Source organism: Myotis brandtii, unplaced genomic scaffold (assembly GCF_000412655.1).
Source record: "Myotis brandtii unplaced genomic scaffold, ASM41265v1 scaffold1044, whole genome shotgun sequence".
NCBI lineage: Eukaryota > Metazoa > Chordata > Mammalia > Chiroptera > Vespertilionidae > Myotis > Myotis brandtii.
Genome location: NW_005353514.1, coordinates 416,593 through 434,768, shown reverse-complemented (window position 1 = coordinate 434,768; position 18,176 = coordinate 416,593). Strand labels below are relative to the sequence as shown.

Genomic DNA, 18,176 nt, shown 5'->3' with positions numbered 1-18,176 from the left:
ACCCAGCAGGAGCTACAGAGAGATCTGCAGATTCCTCCTCTTTGTTTGGGGTTTGGAGGTGCCCAGATTAGGCCCAGCTGTGAAGTAATGTAGGCTGCTGATGCGCCTTAGGCCTTCTTTTGGAAGCTCTGGGGTTTTCTGACCCAGCTACAGTTTGACAGGTTTTTAGGCGGAGAAAGGCCAGGCCATTCGTGTGCAAAAGCCTCTGCGCACAGCTTGGGTGGGGTTGTAAATTGGGTGGGGCGAGGTCTCAGGGAATCAGCAAGGCGGAGCAAACTGCAATGGCTGCCAGTCTGCTTTGCCTTGGAGAGGTCCCGGTGTCTGTGTTCCACGGCCCTGTGCAGGAACAATGAACGCTGCAAGCGTTCCAGCCTGTTGCCAGACAGTCCAGTTTCTCTCCATATGAGTCTGGGTACCCAAATTCTTGACCAGAACTTGAGTTCAGAGCAGTAGGGAGCTTGTATCTTCCTCCCGATTGAAAAAGACAACAGCGTACCCAGCTGCCAGCCCCTGTCGCGCGCGCCTCTGCATCTCCTACCACTTTTCTCTTTTTTCTTTTTTCAATGCACTTTTCTCTTTCCTTCTAGTTGTAGAATTTCCACTCAGCCAGCCTTCCCGTGGTTCTGGATGATACTCGTTTTGTCTTTTAGTTGTAGTTTTAATGTGGTTGTGCGCAGCAGCAAGTTCAGGTGTTTACCTATTCCGCCATCTTGATTCAGTCCCACACTTTTATTATTATAGATGAAAAATCCTTAGCAGTGTTAAGAATAAGTCTAAAACTATTGCATATCAGTATAAAAAAGACCTACCTAATAATTTAAAAACAATGCAGCCAGACCATTGACACAAAGAACAGGAATCGAATGCCATTCTCTTGATTGTTTTAATGTAATTAAACATGACAGTTAGCTGTGCCCAAAATTTAGAGTTATATTGCTAAGCTTTTAACTATAGATATTCTATCCTGGCTGTATTTGAACAGAACTACTGCAGTAAAGGTCAAATTCACCCTCAATGCTAGTGAACTGAAAGAGCAAATATACCTTCCTGAGCACCAAATTTATAATCACCCTTATGAATAGAGTTCAGTGTTCTCTTTGCTTGTCAGTCTGCAAGAATTGGAATAATTTAGGATAGTTTTACTAAATGTATTAATGTAACTCTTGTTATGAGGATGGTGCTTAAGTTTTAGGATTCTATGCTTTTAGTGCAAAAGGCTTCTTTGTGATACTAGAGACAGGATTTTGCTGTTAGTGACAATATAATAATGCCTTGTTTTTTAAACTATGTATTTTTCTAAATGTCTTCATAGCCAGAATTTATTTCGTCTTCACAATACCTCTGTGAAATAGATGTCCTAATCTTATAAATGGAGAAATTGAGGCACAGAAAGGTTGACCAACTGCCAAAGGCATATAACATTGTTTTAAAATAAGTCATCATTAGTTCAGTCGCTAACATTTACTAACTGCTTACCATATACTAGGCACTATTTTAAGGTTTTTACATGTATTAATTATTAAGGGTAAGTTCTGGATTTAATACTGGCTCTTCTGCTTATTAGCTATTGACCATGGGAAAGCTACCTAACTTCTTCAAGCCTTGGTTTCCTCATTTGGAACAAGGAAATAATGATAGTGCCTATCTCATAGGGTGGTTGTATGGATTGAGATAATCCAAATGAATGTGTCTGTCATACAGTGAGGGCTTTAAAATCAGTGTACTATTGAAAAATAAGGTGTTATTAAACAGTATTTAGTGTAAGTTTTAGCTTCTTGATGATTATCCTGTTAAAATCATTGTATTTTTCTTGAGTAATATAATCATAGTATATGCAGCTATATATATACCTATTTTATAGAAAAACATCCATGTTACAACAATATCATAGCTTCATATAGTGGCTATAGTTACCGCTTCCCTTTTACTATTTCCTAATAACCTTTTGACTCTAAACCTTCCATTAGTGGGAAGAAACCAAAGAGAGTGAAGAAGTCATGGAGAGTATCTAAGGTATCCATGTTCCAAAATCAATGGCTGGACACCTTCAGTCCATTGGGTTATGTTCATTCCAGAAGTACTATGGTATGTCAGTTATTTGGAACCCAAACATATCTTCATGTAGAAAGTATCCTTTTAAATGAGGTACATGAATTCTTTTAATCCCTGATACAACTGACATGGTGGATATTTGCACTGAAAAACAGTAAAAACAAGCAAAAACACAATACATCGGCAGTGCCAATAATCAAAGTAATTAAAACAACAAACTGAATATATATTGATCCTTACAAAGAGGTCTGGAGAGGATTCTGTGAAGATGGTGGAGTAGCAAGCATCCAGAATCTATCTCCCCTGCACTGGCAGAACCTGCTGTAATTATTCTAGAACTCTGGAGCTATTGGGGATTTGTAGCTTTTAGGAGAAAAGCCTTAGATGTAAATTGCACTTAATTTTGATCAATTTCAACTTTTAACATAGTAGCAGCTACCCATCATCTACTCCCAGCTCTGTACATCTTATATACAGCTTATAGGACCCAGGGTAGGTCCAAAGGTCCCTCTCCAAATATCAGGAATCTGTGCGTGATTATTGCTTTTGATAGTAGAGGAGCAGACCAAGAGATGGGCAACCATTGTGTTGTGCCTCCCCATTGTTGCAAGCCCCTTCCCCTCCAGCTGAAATGACTTCCAGGATATTTAAAGAGCTAGTACCCTCTTTTGCTTCATTCATTTTTCTCCTTTTCCCCTTTTTGGGAGCCAGAAATTAAAGACTATGACATTGCATATACAGGAAAAATTAGAAAGTGACCATGTGCACCCAAGGAAAGGCTCAGAAAAGACCTGAGAACACCTTAGGTTTACACCTCAGGCTAACAGTTGGTGCAGAGATAGCCTGTAACTGTCAAAAACAAACAAACAAACAAACAAAAAACCTAACAAATAGTTACACCATTATTAGATTCAAATGTTCAGTTTTTAACAACAACAAAAATCACAAAGCATGCAAAGAAATAAGAAAGTATGGCTCATTCAAAGGGGGAAAATCAATAAAAACCACTGGTGAAAAAGACCTGATTGCAGATATATTACACAAAAGCTTTAAAACAACTCTCTTAAAGATGTTCAGAGCACTAAAGGAAGATGTGGAAAAAGTCAAGAAAACTATGCATGAATAAAAGGAATATCAATGAAGAAATAGAAAACATAAGAAGCAACCAAATAGAAACTCTGGATCTGAAAAGTACAATAACTGTAATGAAAAACTGAGTAGAAGGATTCAAAGTCTTATGTGAGCAGACAGAACAACAAATCAGCAACGTTGAAGATAGGACAATGGAAATTATTCAGTCTGAGGAACAGATTGAAGAAAAATGAACAGAGCCTAAGGGATCTGTGGGACACCGTCAAGTGGTCTAACACATATTGTGGGAGTTCGAGAAGGGGAAGAGAGAGAGAAAGGGGCACAGAGAATATAGAAGTAGATGAATATAAACACCTAAGGAGCTCATTGTACCTCAAGTAAGATTACCCAACAGAAACCCTCACCAAGACACATTATAATCCAGCTTACATTACAAAAGCCGAAGACAGGACTCTTGAAAGCAGCAAGAGGGAAGCAAATTATTGTTGTTGTACATACAAGGAATCCTCAATAAGATCATTACCAAACTGCTCATCAGAAACTTTGGAGGCTAGGCAGAAGTAGACATATATATTGAAAATGCTAAAAGACTCGTGAAAAAATTGTCATCCAAGGATCCTGTATCTGAAAATCTGTCCTTCAAAAATGAGGGAGGGAGAAAGGAAAACATTACCAGATAATCAAAAGCTGCAGTTTATTACCACTAGACCTGCCATTAAGAAATGCATTTTCTAAGAAAGGGAGTCCTGCAAGGTGATACAAAAGGACATTCTAACTGGAAGCCATGTGGAGAAATAAAGATCTCACTCACAAGGGGAATTCTAAAAGCTAGTACTATTATAACAGATTTGTAACTGCACTTTTTGTTTTCTGATTTAGTATTTGAGGGGCTACTACATTTAAAGAAAAAACTTATCTGAAAACTAGTATTTTAACTTTGGTTCGCAACTCTTTATTTTCTATATCATTTAAGAAACAAATAATTTAAAAGAATTGTTTATTTTTCTGGGTGCACTGTATAGAGGTGTAGTTTTGTGACATCAATAACTGAAAGGAGTGAGGACAGCTGTTAAAGGAGCAGAGTTTTTGTATATTATTGATGTCAGGCTGGTATAAATTCAAATTGGACTGGTATAACTTCAGGATGCAAAATGTAATCCTTCATGGCAACTACACAGAAAATAGCTATAGACCATATACAAGACTCAAAATACTTAAATCAGAAATGAAAGTGGGGACATCACTACTGATTCTGCCAAAGTAAAAATGATTGTAAGAATACTATGAACATTTGTACACTAACAAATTAAATAACCTAGATGAAGCAGACAAATTTCTAGAAACACAAAACCTACCAAGAATAAACCACAAACGAAATAGGAAATCTGAACAAAGCTATAACTAGTAAAGAGATTAAATGAGTAATCAAAAATCTTTTGATTAGAAAAACCCCTGGCTTTACTGGTGAATTCTTCTAAACATTTAAAAAACTCATATCAGTTCTCAAACTTTTCCAAAAAATTAAAGATGAAGGAACACTTTGCTAATTTATTCTATGAAGCCAGCATTACCCTGATACCAAAGCCAGATAAAGAAACCATAAGGAAAATACAGACCAACATCCCTTATGAACACTGATTCAAAAATCCTTAACAAAATACTAGCAAACTAAGTTCAGCCAAAGTGTGATTTGTTCTTGCAATGCAAGGATTTACAACATATAAAAATTAGTCAATATAATACACATTAACAGAAGGAAGATAAAAAAAAACACATGATCATCTCAATTGGTACAGAAAAAAAATTTTTGACAAAATTCAACACCTTTTTATAAAAACACTAAATAGCTAGGAATAGAAGGAAACTACCTCGACATAATTGAAGCTATGTATGAAAAACCCACAGTGAATATCATACTCAATAGTGAAAGACTGAAAGCTTTTCCTCTAAGATTAGGAATAAGTCAAGGATGCCCACTTTCACCACTTTTATTCAACATTGCACTGTTCAATTCTATCCAGAGCAATTAGGCAAGAAAAATAAATAGAAGGTGTCCAAACTGGAACAGAGTAAGTAAAATTAATCTTTGTTTGCAGATGACAAAATTTTCTATTTAGAGAACCCTAAAGATTCCACAAAAAAGTCTTAGAACTAACAAATGAGTTCAGCAAAGTAGCAGGATACAAACTCAACGTGCAGAAATTAGTTGCATTTACATACACAAGCAATGAACAATCTGAAAAGGAAATTACAAAAACAAATTTAATATGGAATCTCAAGGAACTCCAAATAGCCAAAATAATCTTGAAAAGGAAGAACAAGACTGGATAACTTACACTTCTGATTTCAAAACTTACTACAAAGCCACAATAATAAAAACAGTGTGATACTGGCATAAAGATAGAATTGTAGATCAATGGAATAGAGTAAAGAACCCAGAAATAAACCCTCACATGACCAAAAAACTCATGTTCAAAAATGTTTTGACAAGAGTGCCAAGACAATTCAATGGAGAAAAGGGCAGTCTTTTCAACAAATGGTGTTGAGAAAACTGGTATCTACATGCAAAAGAATGAACTTTGACTCTTATCTAATATCATACATGAAAATTAACTGAAAATGAATCACAGATGTAAATATAAGACATGAAACAATAAAATTCTTAGAAGAAAACATAGGCCAAAAGCTTTACAACATTGGATTTGGCAGTGCTTTCTTGGATATGACACTAGAAGCACAGGTAACAAAAGCAAAAACAGGCAAATTTGACTTCCTGAAAAATAAAAATATTTGTGCATCAAAAGACACTGTCAACAGCTCTGGCAAGGTAGCTCAGTTGGTTAGAACATCACCCCAATACACCAAAGTTGTGGGTTCAATTCCAAGTTGGAGCATATACAAGAATCAACCAATGAATGCATAAATAAGTGGAAAAAAATAAGTGGAACAACAAATTGATGACTGTCTTTCCTCTCAAATCAATAAATAAAAATTAAAAAAAGAAACAGAGTGATTGAGAGCAACCCACAGAATGGGAGAAAATATTTGCAAATTATCTACATATATAAAAGGCTAAGTGACCAGCCAGTAGGTATGACGCGCACTGACCACCAGGAGGCAGATGCTCAACACAGGAACTGCCAAGCTATGGTGACTTGGCAGCAGCGGTTCTTGGTTGACGCACCCTGGAATCAGAGAGGAGGGAGCCTAATTCCTCGTGGGCTGCACGATTCCACCTTTGGCCGTAGGTTATGTTGTTGCTGGGGCACCGTCGGCCCCAAATCTGGTTTACTGCTAAGCTGCAGTGACCGCAGATGTCCTTCGAGCCACTGTACCGCCCCAAGTGCAGCCAGCCAGGGAGGGACCCTGGGAGGTTGGCTCCAGGGCGTGTCCGGCCCGTCTTGCCCAGTCCCGCCCTGCCCGTCACCTTGTAATTAATATCCTTTCAATGTGCATGAATCCGTGCACCGGGCTACTAGTATCTATATATATAAAGAGGTAATATGCTAATTGGTCCTAACGGTGTCACAGTCACGACCGCTAAGGAGGGGCTGCCTGCGTGTGTGCAGCGGGGCGTTGCTCCCGGAGACAGGGTGGAAGCAGGGTGGCGCCCGGAGGAGGCCCGTGCCCGGGAGGGCAAGGTGAGAGCCTGTAGTGCCCCCCTCACCAGTCCTTTGCCACCCACCACTCACATTCAGAGCGCCCCGCTGCTCACCTGCCTGGGGAAGGAGCACAGTGCAGCAGGCGGGAGGTTTCCATGCTCTCCTCCGGAGCCATGACGGGGCGGAGCCACCGCATTGCTCTGGAGACAGGGTATAAGCAGGGAGGCACCCGGAGAAGGCGGGACCTGCCCGAGGCAACTCAAGGGACTGACGGCGGGGCTTGAAGCGGCCAGAGAAGGCCAGAGGGGTCAGGGGGCTAGGCCAGGCGCCCTGGAGCTCTGCGTGGAGAGTTTGGGTGTCCAAGGCAGGGCGGCGCCGCGTGATTTCAAATCGCGCACTGGGCTCCTAGTTTTATAATAAAACCTGTTTAAAATATGAAAGGCTCATATTCTGGTATGAATCAATATAACAAAATATAATCACGCGCTCTGTTCCTAGTATTTGATAAAGGTCAATATCCAGTATATATAAAGGACTTCTAAAACTCAGTCATAGAAAAACAAGCAACCTGGTTAAAAAATGGACCAAGGTCTTAAATAGACATTTCTCCAAAGGAGATAACAAATGGCTAATAAGCACATGTAAAGATGCTCAACATCACTAATCATTAGGGAAAGGCAAATCAAAAAACTACTGGGAAATGCCACCTCACACTCATTAGGATGGCTGATACAAAAAAACAACAACCAGAAAACAACAAATGTTAGTAAGGATGTGAAGAAATTGGAACCCTTGTGCTCTGCTGGTGGGAATGTAAATCAGTATGACGGTTTCTCAAAAAATTATGAATAGAATTACCATGTGGTCTAGTTAATAACATTACCCAGAAGCAATACTACTTCTGGGTCTGTATCCAAAAGAATTGAAAACAGGGTCTCCAAGACATATATGTACATCCATGTTTATAGCAGCATTATTCACAGTAGCCAAAAGGTGGATAAATGTCTAACAACGGATGAATGGATAAGCAAAGTTTGGTATATACATAAATGAAATATTAATCAGCCTTAAAAAAGAAAGAAATTCAGACACCTTCTACAACATGAATGAATTTTTAGGACATTATATTAAGTTAAGTAAAGCAGGCACAGAGATAAATACTGTATGATCTTTTATATGAGGTATCTACTAGTAGAGTAGTCAAACTTAATACAAATAAAAAGAATGGCAGTCGCCTGGGGAAGTGAGTTGTTTAATGGGTAGAATTTCAATGTTGCAAGATGAAGTAGTTCTGGACATTGGTTGTACAACAATATTGAATATATTTAACAGTCCTGAAATGTATACTTAAAAGTGGGAAGGATGGCAAATTTTATGTTATGGGTATTTTACTACAATTAAAAAAATTTTGGAAAAAGAAAGAAAAAAGAGATTTGAAGGTTAGATAGAATAAAGTTTCCAGAGATTCTAATGGAGGCTTTTTAGTATTTTCAGGAGCTTTATAGGTTGGTACACTGTTTCTTTAACCCTTTGCGGTCGTATTAAATTTGGACATGGGTGTCGTACTGGTCAGAATTAATTTCCATTGAAAGAGCAGTGATACATAACATGCAAGATTATGAAGGATAAACAAGATTTATTAATGTTTTATTTCAAGACTTAGGACTCTTCCTTAATACAGGGTTAAAGATGGATCACTCTCTTTGTCTGAATTATATTTACTATGTTTAAACTCATTTCAGGATGGGGGTTATGGGGTGTTTATAAGTGGAATAAATAAAAAGAGGAAGACAGGTTTTCCTGAGTTGATTGGCTAAACTTTCTTAAAAGAGAGAAATAGACAAACTATGTATTTTATATAAAAAGCATGGATTATGGTAGAATTAGCAGGACAGTTTTACAATCCAGAGACAAAACATGATGTGTGTTAAGTTTATGGTGAAAAGAAGGGTGTGCTAAGGAAGAGACTCTAGGGTGCTGCCACCTCCCCCCGCCCCCCCCCCCAAATGAGGGGTGTGAGCAAATACCTGGCTGAGCTGATTATAGATGTGAGCCTGAAATCCAGAATTGAAGTTTTTGATTGAGTATGGGTTCATGGTTTTGGAAATGTTCGTTTTGGTTATCAGTCATATTCTTTTAACTCTAGATAATATATATTAAAATGAGACAATTCACAAACCTCTAACATAATGCCTGATTACAGTATAGCAGTAAATGTTAGTGCCTGTGTTTGAGTGAGTTTAATTTTTTTCTGTGCTATAACAAGTGAATAAATGCCCTGGCTGCTGTGGCTCAGTTGGTTGAAACATCGTCCTGTTCATCGAAAGATTGCAGGCTCAATTCCTGTTCAGGGCACATACCTAGATTGCAGGTTTGGTCTCCAGTTGTCCATAAGAGAGGCAGCCAATCAATATTTCTTACATACATATTTCTCTCTCTCTCCCCCCCCCCACTCCCTCTGCCTCTCTCCCCCTCTCCCTCCTTCCCTCCCTCCCTCCCTCTTCCTCTAAAAAGAAAAAAATTAAAAAAGTGAGTAAATTCACCAGAAAAATTTCAAAAGTGTATTGAAATCTCTTGAAACTCTAGATTGTAATTGATTTCTATAACTTATATTGTCCTGTGACTCTGGCATGTTTGTTCATGTGGACTGTTTAGTGATAACTGACTCCTCTGATTTTGTTCTGGGGGCTTCTCATAGAATAGGAAGATGCAGAGGAGGGATTCTAAAGAGAGCCACTGATTGCTCTTTGGAAGGGTGATGATGAGTTTTTAGAAAAGTGACTGGAGGTAGAGAATTATTAGCCTGCCACTGGCTAAAATAGGGTTTTAGAACTGGAAAGGAATATTAGAGGTGATTTAGTTTACTGCTCATTTTATGGCTGAGGAGGTAAGGATAGAGAAGTGGGTTATCCAAAGTCATAGCTATAGTGGAAAAGCCAGAATCAATGGCTTCTAAAAGCCCTGATATTTCCAAACATAGAACTCAAACTATTACATTTTTACTTTCTCTTTTAAGAAATTATAACATCTACACATCATATTTTAAAAATATATCTTATCTATTAAATGATTTTTAGCCCTAGCCGGTTTGACTCAGTGGATAGAGCGTCAGCCTGCAGACTGAAGGGTCCCAGGTTTGATTCCAGTCAAGAGCACATACCTAGGTTGCAGGCTCAATCCCTGGCCCTCATCAGGGCATCTGCAGGAGGCAACCAATCGATATGTCTCTTTCACATCGATGTTTCTCTCTCTGTGTCTCTCCCCCTCCCTTCTACTCACTTTAAAAAAAAGTATTGGAAAAATATCCTCGGGTGAGGATTAACAACAAAAAAGTAATTTTAAATCAAATTTTAGATATTTTGAGTTTAAATAGATCATTTGAACTAGCAGTGTTGCCAGAAATCTCATAAGGAAAATTATTGTTTTAAAAGAAATAAAAAATTCTCCTCTCTTTTAGGTTAAGTCATCAAATGAAGAAAACATGGTGTTCTGAAGTATGATTAAACTCCTGCGGCTGCAGCAAAGGTTAAGCATATTCATGGCCAGATCTAGGTGAGTTGAAGTTTATCTTAAAAAAAAAAAAAATCGCCGAACCGGTTTGGCTCAGTGGATAGAGTGTCGGCCTGCGGAGTGAAGGGTCCCAGGTTCAATTCCGGTCAAGGGCATGTATCTTGGTTGCGGGCACATCCCCACTGGGGGGCGTGCAGGAGGCAACTGATCGATCTCTCTCATCGAAGTTTCTAACTCTCTATCCCTCTCCCTTCTTCTCTGTAAAAAATCAATAAAATATATTAAAAAACAAAAAAAATCTCCATAGCTGGTTTGGCTCAGTGGATAGAGCATCGGCCTGTGGACTGAAAGGTCCTGGGTTTGATTCCGGTCAAGGGCACATGCCCAGGTTTCAGGCTCAGTCCCCAGTAGGGGGCGTGCAGGAAGCAACCAATCAAGGATTCTGTCTCATCATTGATGTTGCTCTCTCTCTCCTTCTCCCTTCCTCTCTGAAATCAATAAAAATATATTTTAAAAAATAGCATTAAAAAATCATTAAGTCTACAAATTATATTTTTAAACAAGAAATTTGATGTTTTCTTTTTTTATAAATTTAAATTTTTCAATTATAGTTTACTTTCACTAATATTTTATATTGGTTTCAGATGTACAGCATAGTGGTTCAATACTCACATACTTTACAAAGTGTCCTCCAGATATTTCTAGTATCCAACTGGCACCATATATAGTTATTACAGTATTATCGACTATATTTCTTATGCTGTAATTTATATCCCTGTGACTGTTTTGTAACTACCAGTTTGTACTTCTTAATCCCCTTCACCTCTTTCTCCTAGTCCCCCCCAACCTCCCTCCCTTCTGGCAACCACCAGTCCATTCTCTGTGTCTATGAGTCTGTTTCAATTTTATTTGTTCATTTATTTTGTTCTTTAGATTCCACATATAAGGGAGATCATATGGTATTTGTCTTTCTCTGACTAATTTATTGAGCATAATAGCCTCAAGGTCCATCCATGCTGTTGCAAATGGTGAGATTTCATTCTTTTTATGGCTGAGTAATATTCCATTTTATATATATGTACCACAGCTTTTTTATCCACAATATATCAATTTGTCTGTTGATGGGCAGTTGAATTACTGCCACATCTTGGCTATCATAAATAATGCTGCAGTAAACATAGGGATGCATATATTTTTTCAAATTAGTGATTTGGGGTTTTTTTTAGATAAATGTCCAGAAGAGAAATCACTGGGTCATAGAGCAATTTCCTTTTTCTTTTTTTGAGAAAACTTCATACTGTTTTCCATAGTGGCTGCAGCAATCTGCATTCCCACCAACAGGGCACTAGTGTTCCCTTATCTCCACATCCTCGTCAGCACTTGTCATTTGTGCATTTATTGATGATGGCTATTCTGACAGGTATGAGATGATATCTCATTGTGGTTTTAATAGCATTTCTCTGATGGTTAGTGATGTTGAGCATCTTTTCATATGTCTATTGGCCTTCTGTATATCCTCTTTAGAGATGAGTCTATTCAGGTCCTCTGCCCAATTTTAATTGGATTGTTTGTTTTTTAGATGTTGAATAGTATTAATTTTTTATAAAATTTGGATATTAATCCTTATCAGATGTTCTCCAATTTAATAGGTTGTCTTTTTGTTTTGTTGATGGTTCCCTTGCTGTGAAAAATTTTTTAGTTTGGTTTAGTCCCATTTGTTTATTTTTTTTGTTTGTTTCCCTTGCCAAAGGAGAAATATCAGAAAAAATATTGCTAAGAGAAATGTTTGAGATTTTACTATGTGTTCTTCTAAGATTTTTATGATTTCAAGTCTTACATTTCAGTCTTTAATCCATTTTGAGTTTATTTTTGTACATGGTGTAAGAAGGGGGTCTGATTACATTTTTTTTTGCATGTATCTGTCCAGTTTTCCCAACACCATTTATTGAATACACTATCTTTACCCCATTGTATGTTCTTGTCTCCTTTGTCAAATATTAATTGACCATATAGTCATGGGTTAATTTTTTTGGCTCTCTCTTGTGTACCATTGATCTGCATGTCTGTTTTGATTACTATGGCCTTATATTATAGTTTGATATCAGGTGGTGTGATATCTCCAACTTTGTTCTTCTTTCTCAATATTGCTGAGGCTTTTCAGATTTTTTTATGGTTTCGTATTTTCAGATTATTTGTTCTAGTTCTTTGAAATATGCCATTGGTATTTTGATAGGAATTGTGTTTGCTTATAGATTGTTTGGAGTGGTATGGACATTTTAATGACATTAATTCTTCCTATCTGTGAACATGGTATATGCTTCCATTTATTTTATTTTCTTCAATTTTTTTCTTCAGTGTATTACCATTTTTTTTGAGGACAGGTCTTTTACCGCCTTGGTTAAATTTATTCCTTGGTATTTTATTTATTTTTGATGCAGTATAAATGGGATTGCTCTTTTAGTTTCTCTTTCTGATAGTTCACTATCCTATATAATAAAAGAGAAACATGTAAATTGACTATCCCTCCGCTACGCTCACCAGCCAATCAGGAGTGAATATGCAAATTAACCTGACAAAGATGGTGGGTTAATTTGCATACACAGGTGCTGGGCAGAGAGCAGAAGCGGGAGAGCCAGCAGCTTCGGGGGACGTGGCTCCCTCAGTCTCTCCCTTCGGGGGACGTGGCTCCCTCGGTTGCTCCCAGCACGGGGAGCACCAGGAATTCTGGGAATCGTAGTTCTGGTGGCAGACGGATCTTTTAGACACTAGAACAAAGTGAGCCTGGAGCAAGTTATTGTTGTGGTGGGGGATGGAGGGAAAGCAAAGGTGAGAGACATAACTAAAATCACAGTGTCTAGGAAAAATTAAAGGGAAGATATCCTAAAACTTCCAGGACATCTCCACCAATGAAGCAAAGAAAAAAAAAATGCCTCTATTATTCTGTGAGCAACAAACCAAACTGGGTTGGGGGTCTCAGACAATTTGATCTCTGAATATTAATTTTGTATCTTGCTACTTGACTGAATTGATCAGTTCTAGTAGTTTTTTAATGGAGTCCTTAGGGTTCTCTAGATATTATATATAGAAGGCCTTCATTATGTTGAGGTATTTTCCCTCTGTCCCCACTTTTCTGAGACTTTTTATCACAGATGGGTGCTGGATTTTGTCAAATGGTTTTTCTGCATCTCTTAACATAATCATATGATTGTTATCATTCATTTTGTTGATGTGGTGTATCACATTAATTGATTTGTAGTTATTGTAGCAACCTAGCATCCCAGGAAGAAACCTCACTTGGTCATGGTGTTGGATCTTTTTAGTGTATTGCTGGATTTGGTTTGCTAATATTTTGTTGAGGATTTTAGCATATGTGTTCACCTTTGTAGTGTCTTTATCTGGTTTTTGGTATTAGGATAATGCTGGCCTCGTAAAACAAGCTTGGGATTCCTCTCTTGAACTTTTGAAATAGTTTGAGAAGGACTGGTGTTAGTTCTTTTTTCGGTGTTTGGTAAAACTCCCCTGTGAAGCCAGCCATCAGGTCCAGGACTTTTGTTTGCTGGGAGGTTTTTGTTTTTGTTTTTGTTTTTTAATTACTGCTTCAATTTCATTAGTTGTAATTGCTGTGTTCTGATTTTTCTTGATTTAGTTTTGGAAGATTGTTTCTAGGAATTTATCCATTTTTTCCAGATTGTCCAATTTATTTGTTATATTTTCTTATAATCCTTTGTATTTCTGTGGTGTCATTTGTTTCCTTTCATTTCTGATTTTATTTATTTGGTCCTCTTTTTTCTTGATGAGTCTCTTTCTAGGTTTATCAATCTTGTTACTCTTTTCAAAGAACAGTTTCATTGATCTTTTGTATTGTCTTTTCAGTCTCTATTTTGTTTATTTCCATTCTGATCTTTATTACTTCCTTCTACTCACTTTGGACTTTGTTGTTCCTTTTCTAGTTCTATTAAATGTAAGTATAGATTGTTTATTTAAGATTTTTCTTGCTTCTTGAGGTGGGCCTGGATTGCTATGAATTTTTCTCTTAGGTAGGACTGGTTTTGCTGTGTCCCATAGATTTTGGGTTGTTGTGTGTTCACATTCATTTGTTTCAAGGTAACTTTTGATTTCTTCCTTAATCTCATGGTTGACCCATTCATTGTTTAGTGACATATTATTTAGCCCCCATGTGTTTGTGTGTTTACCAGTTTTTTTCTTGTAGATTTCTGGTGTTATACCATTGTGGTCAGAGAAGATGCTTGATATGATTTCAATCTTAAATTTATTGAGACTTGTTTTGTATGCTAACAATGTGGTCTATCCTAGAAAGTGTTCCATGTGCACTTGAAAAGAATGTACATATCCTGCTGCTTTGGGGTGAAATGCTCTGAAAGTAAATCCATCTGGTCTAGTGTATCGTTTAAGGCCACTATTTTCTTGTTGATTTTTTGTTTGAAAGATCAATCCATAGATGCCAATGGGGTGTTAACATTTTCTACTAAGACTGTATTACTATCGATCTGTCCCATAATAATGTTTTGTTGAATGCACTCATTTTGCCTGCTGATTTGCTGTCACCTCCAAGGAATAAGGACAAAGGGCTTTAATTAAACTAAGACAGTATTTACTAATATAAAATATTCAGCAAACTTGTTGCAATATTGATCCTCCCAAACCGTAGCTATCTTTTGTTCTTGAATGTACCCTAGTTACTTTCCTAAGGTGCTTCTTAAGGGAGCATAGTAAGTCTATTTGTGTTTTTGCTGAGTAATGAACGTGGCACTGTGAGATGATGAGATCATATGGTTTCTCAGCAAGTGTTACAGTATTAGCACATATTATTAGGTCTTACATAACTCAGATGTGGTCTCCAAGTATTAGTCTGGTGGTCATAAATGCAGAATATCTAGTATTTTGCCCTTCTCCTTGCCTAGGAATTTGTGGTTCACGAAGAGCAGTCAGAGATGTGGGTGAAAACTCCACACTAAAAAAATCTCCTTTTATGTTAGAAATTGACCACAACTGCCTTTTGTTCCAGTTATTTCAGTCTCTCACTCAATACTAAGTCTGTTTTTCAACTTTACTAAAGCCTCCTGTTCCTTTTTGCCTGCATTTTCTCCCATTTCGTGAGCCCTCTTCTTCTATCCCGAATAGACCACTTCAACACCTCCCTCCCAACCCCGTGTTGCCAATATTCTTTCTTTAATTTTCTTGTCCTCTTACCTTCACTGATCCTGGCCAGTTGAACTTTCTACCTTCTTGACTGCTGAGCACAGCTAGAAAAACAGCATAATCTTACTTTGTAGCCTCTCTGAGCTATCAGCACAGCCTATTTAATAATCTGGCAACCTTTCTTGGGTAGTTCCTCAGTGAAATACCCTGTCATTCTCATTTTGCAAACTTGCCTTCTATTTTACAAAGGAAATTTAGAGTGTTAATCTCCTTCAGCTTCTCTACTGTGTGCCACATGCCCTTATTCTCTTCCCTTTCTCCTCACAGCATGAGGCATTCCTCCTCCTCTGGTCAGATGTCTCACTTTGGAACTCATCTTTCCTCTTCCCCTTTGTCTTGATCCATCCTTTATTTCCCTTCTCTTTCCTCCTCCTCCTCTTCCTCTTCTTCTTCTCTCTCTCTCTCTCTCTCTCTCTCTCTCTATATATATATATATATGTATATATATATACACAGTGGGGCCTTGACTTACGAGTGTCCCGACTAACGAGTTTTTTGAAATACCAACTGTCTCTAGGCCGAATTTTTGCATAGAGTTGACAGAGTAATTTGAGTTAACGAGCTCCTTAACGAGCTCCTTAACGTCGGAACGAATTAAACTCGTAAGTCAAGGCTCCACTGTATATATATTTTTAAATTTTATTTTATTTTATTTTATTTTTTTCCCCCAGGAGCCTAGGTTTGGGCATTTTTGGTCTGGGGAAATGGTTCGTGTCCTCAGGAAAGCTAAAAATCACTAGGTTTGGAAGTGTAGGTCTAGGAAGACTACAATTCCCAAAAAGCCCTATTGGAATAGTTCTTAACCAAAGGCAACTACAGTTCCCAGAAAGCCTTGGATTGGCCTCAGGATTGGCTTATATCCCAGCCACCTGCCTGTGTCAAATATTGTTTGTGAAATCATACAGATAGTTTCCCAACTTTGACCAGATGTAGTACCTAAAGGGACCATACCCTAAATCTATCGAGGTCGTATATCTTGGCCTAATATTCATACTTCCACTGTCTGCTGGGCTATAACCCACGGAGTGCTAACTATACTTGTGAAGTGTTTAGCAAAAAGATTACTTATTAGAATGTCACCAGACAGTAATGACTCTAGGGCCACTGGGGACTTACCTGGATTCGTAGTACATGTGTTGTGGTAACATGTCCGGCATAAACAGAAGAGATATTCTCCCCCCCTCCCCCCAGGTTTAAAAAGGGGATATGAAACAGCTTGCTAGAACCAGCCAAAAGTAAAGGTGTCTTCTGTGTATCCCCATTGCCCCCTTCTTTTTCTTTTTTTTTTTTTTCAAATTATAACAAAATTTATTTAGAAAGTTATAGGGGTAGTAGAAGTGAGCCAGCTGGGCTACGAAGGCTCAGGAGACAAGTTACAGACGCTTTGAAGGGCCCTTGGAGCTTAGGAGAGACAAAGGCAAAGGCAAAGGCAAGGCTCCTGGGAGCAAGAAGAGTAGGAAGGGAAAGGCTCTGGAGAGGGAGAGCAAGTCCCCATTGCCCATCCCCATCTCCCCCTTCTTGCTTGTTAGAGAAGCCAGGCCAAAATTGAGGCCCAGCCTTCTATCTAGAGTCCCAGAAACTAGAAAGCATCTATAAGTGGGAGAAGCACATGCTGGCCAGATTGGAAATACAGCCACTGTCAGGAGTTTCAGACACTCGGCTGGTTAACTAAAACCTGGGGGGACGGGGGTGGAGACCACACCTGGACCCAGGTGAAACTAGGAATGGCAGAATTCTGCCCTGCAGCCTCTAGCTTAGAGCAGCCACTACCACCTCCAAGGCCTGCTCTCCTCTCCGGGGGAAAATCCCCCCTATATTTTAAAACCTTTCCTGACCTACTGATTACAAACCTGCATACATCTATGTCATCTTAAAACAGTAAGTAACTCAAGTATCATATTTTCTTACTCTTTTTAAAAAATATATATTTTTATTGATTTTAGAGAGAGAGGAAGGGAGAGGGAGAGAGAAATATCAGTGAGAGGCAACCATCACTTGGCTGTTTCCTACATGCCCCCTACTGGGGATTGAGTCCACAACCTAGGCATGTGCCCTAACTGGGAATTGAACCCGGCAACCTTTCAGTGTATGGGAACACCCCAACCAATGAGCCACACCAGCCAGTGCACGTACCTTTAAAAAAAATGTTTCTAAACCTTTATTTTTGGGAGTATTACAGGTATTTCCCCCTGCTCCCTCCCATTGCTCCCATCTATCATTTCCCACCCCGCCCCAGTCCTTCACCACCCCATTGTCTGTGTCCATAGGTAATGCATATATGCATGTAAGTTCTTTGGTTAATCTCTTCCCAGTCCCCCTCCCTCTTCCCTCTGAGATTTATCAGTCTGTTCCATGCTTCCCTGCCTCTGGTTCTATTTTATTCATTAGTTTATTTTGTTCATTAGATTCCTTGTTCACTTGTTTAGATTCAATTTTGATAGATATACATTTATTTCCATTGTATTGTTCATAGTTTTTTAAAGTATTTTTTCTCTTTTTTTAAAAAAATATTTTTATTGATTTTAGAGAGGAAGGGAAAGGGAGAGAGAGAGAATCATTGATTGGCTGCCTCCTGCACGCTGCCTACTAGGGATCGAGCCTGCAACTCAGGCATGTGCCCTGGACTGGAATCGAACCCGGGACCCTTCAGTCTACAGACCAATGCTCTATACACTGAGCTAAACCAGCTAGGGCTTTCTC

The 18,176-nt window shown here is 38.4% G+C and overlaps 1 protein-coding gene across 6 annotated transcripts in view; it reads left to right on the top strand.

Annotated features, from left to right (window-relative positions):
* FRS2 (fibroblast growth factor receptor substrate 2) overlaps nt 1-18,176 on the top strand; it is a 109,993-nt gene that overhangs the window by 80,037 nt on the left and 11,780 nt on the right. For all 6 annotated transcript variants that reach the window (XM_014538771.1, XM_014538774.1, XM_014538783.1 and 3 more), the window contains one exon: nt 10,204-10,298. The gene's annotated coding sequence lies outside the window, so the exon portion shown is untranslated. The remainder of the gene's footprint in view (nt 1-10,203; nt 10,299-18,176) is intronic.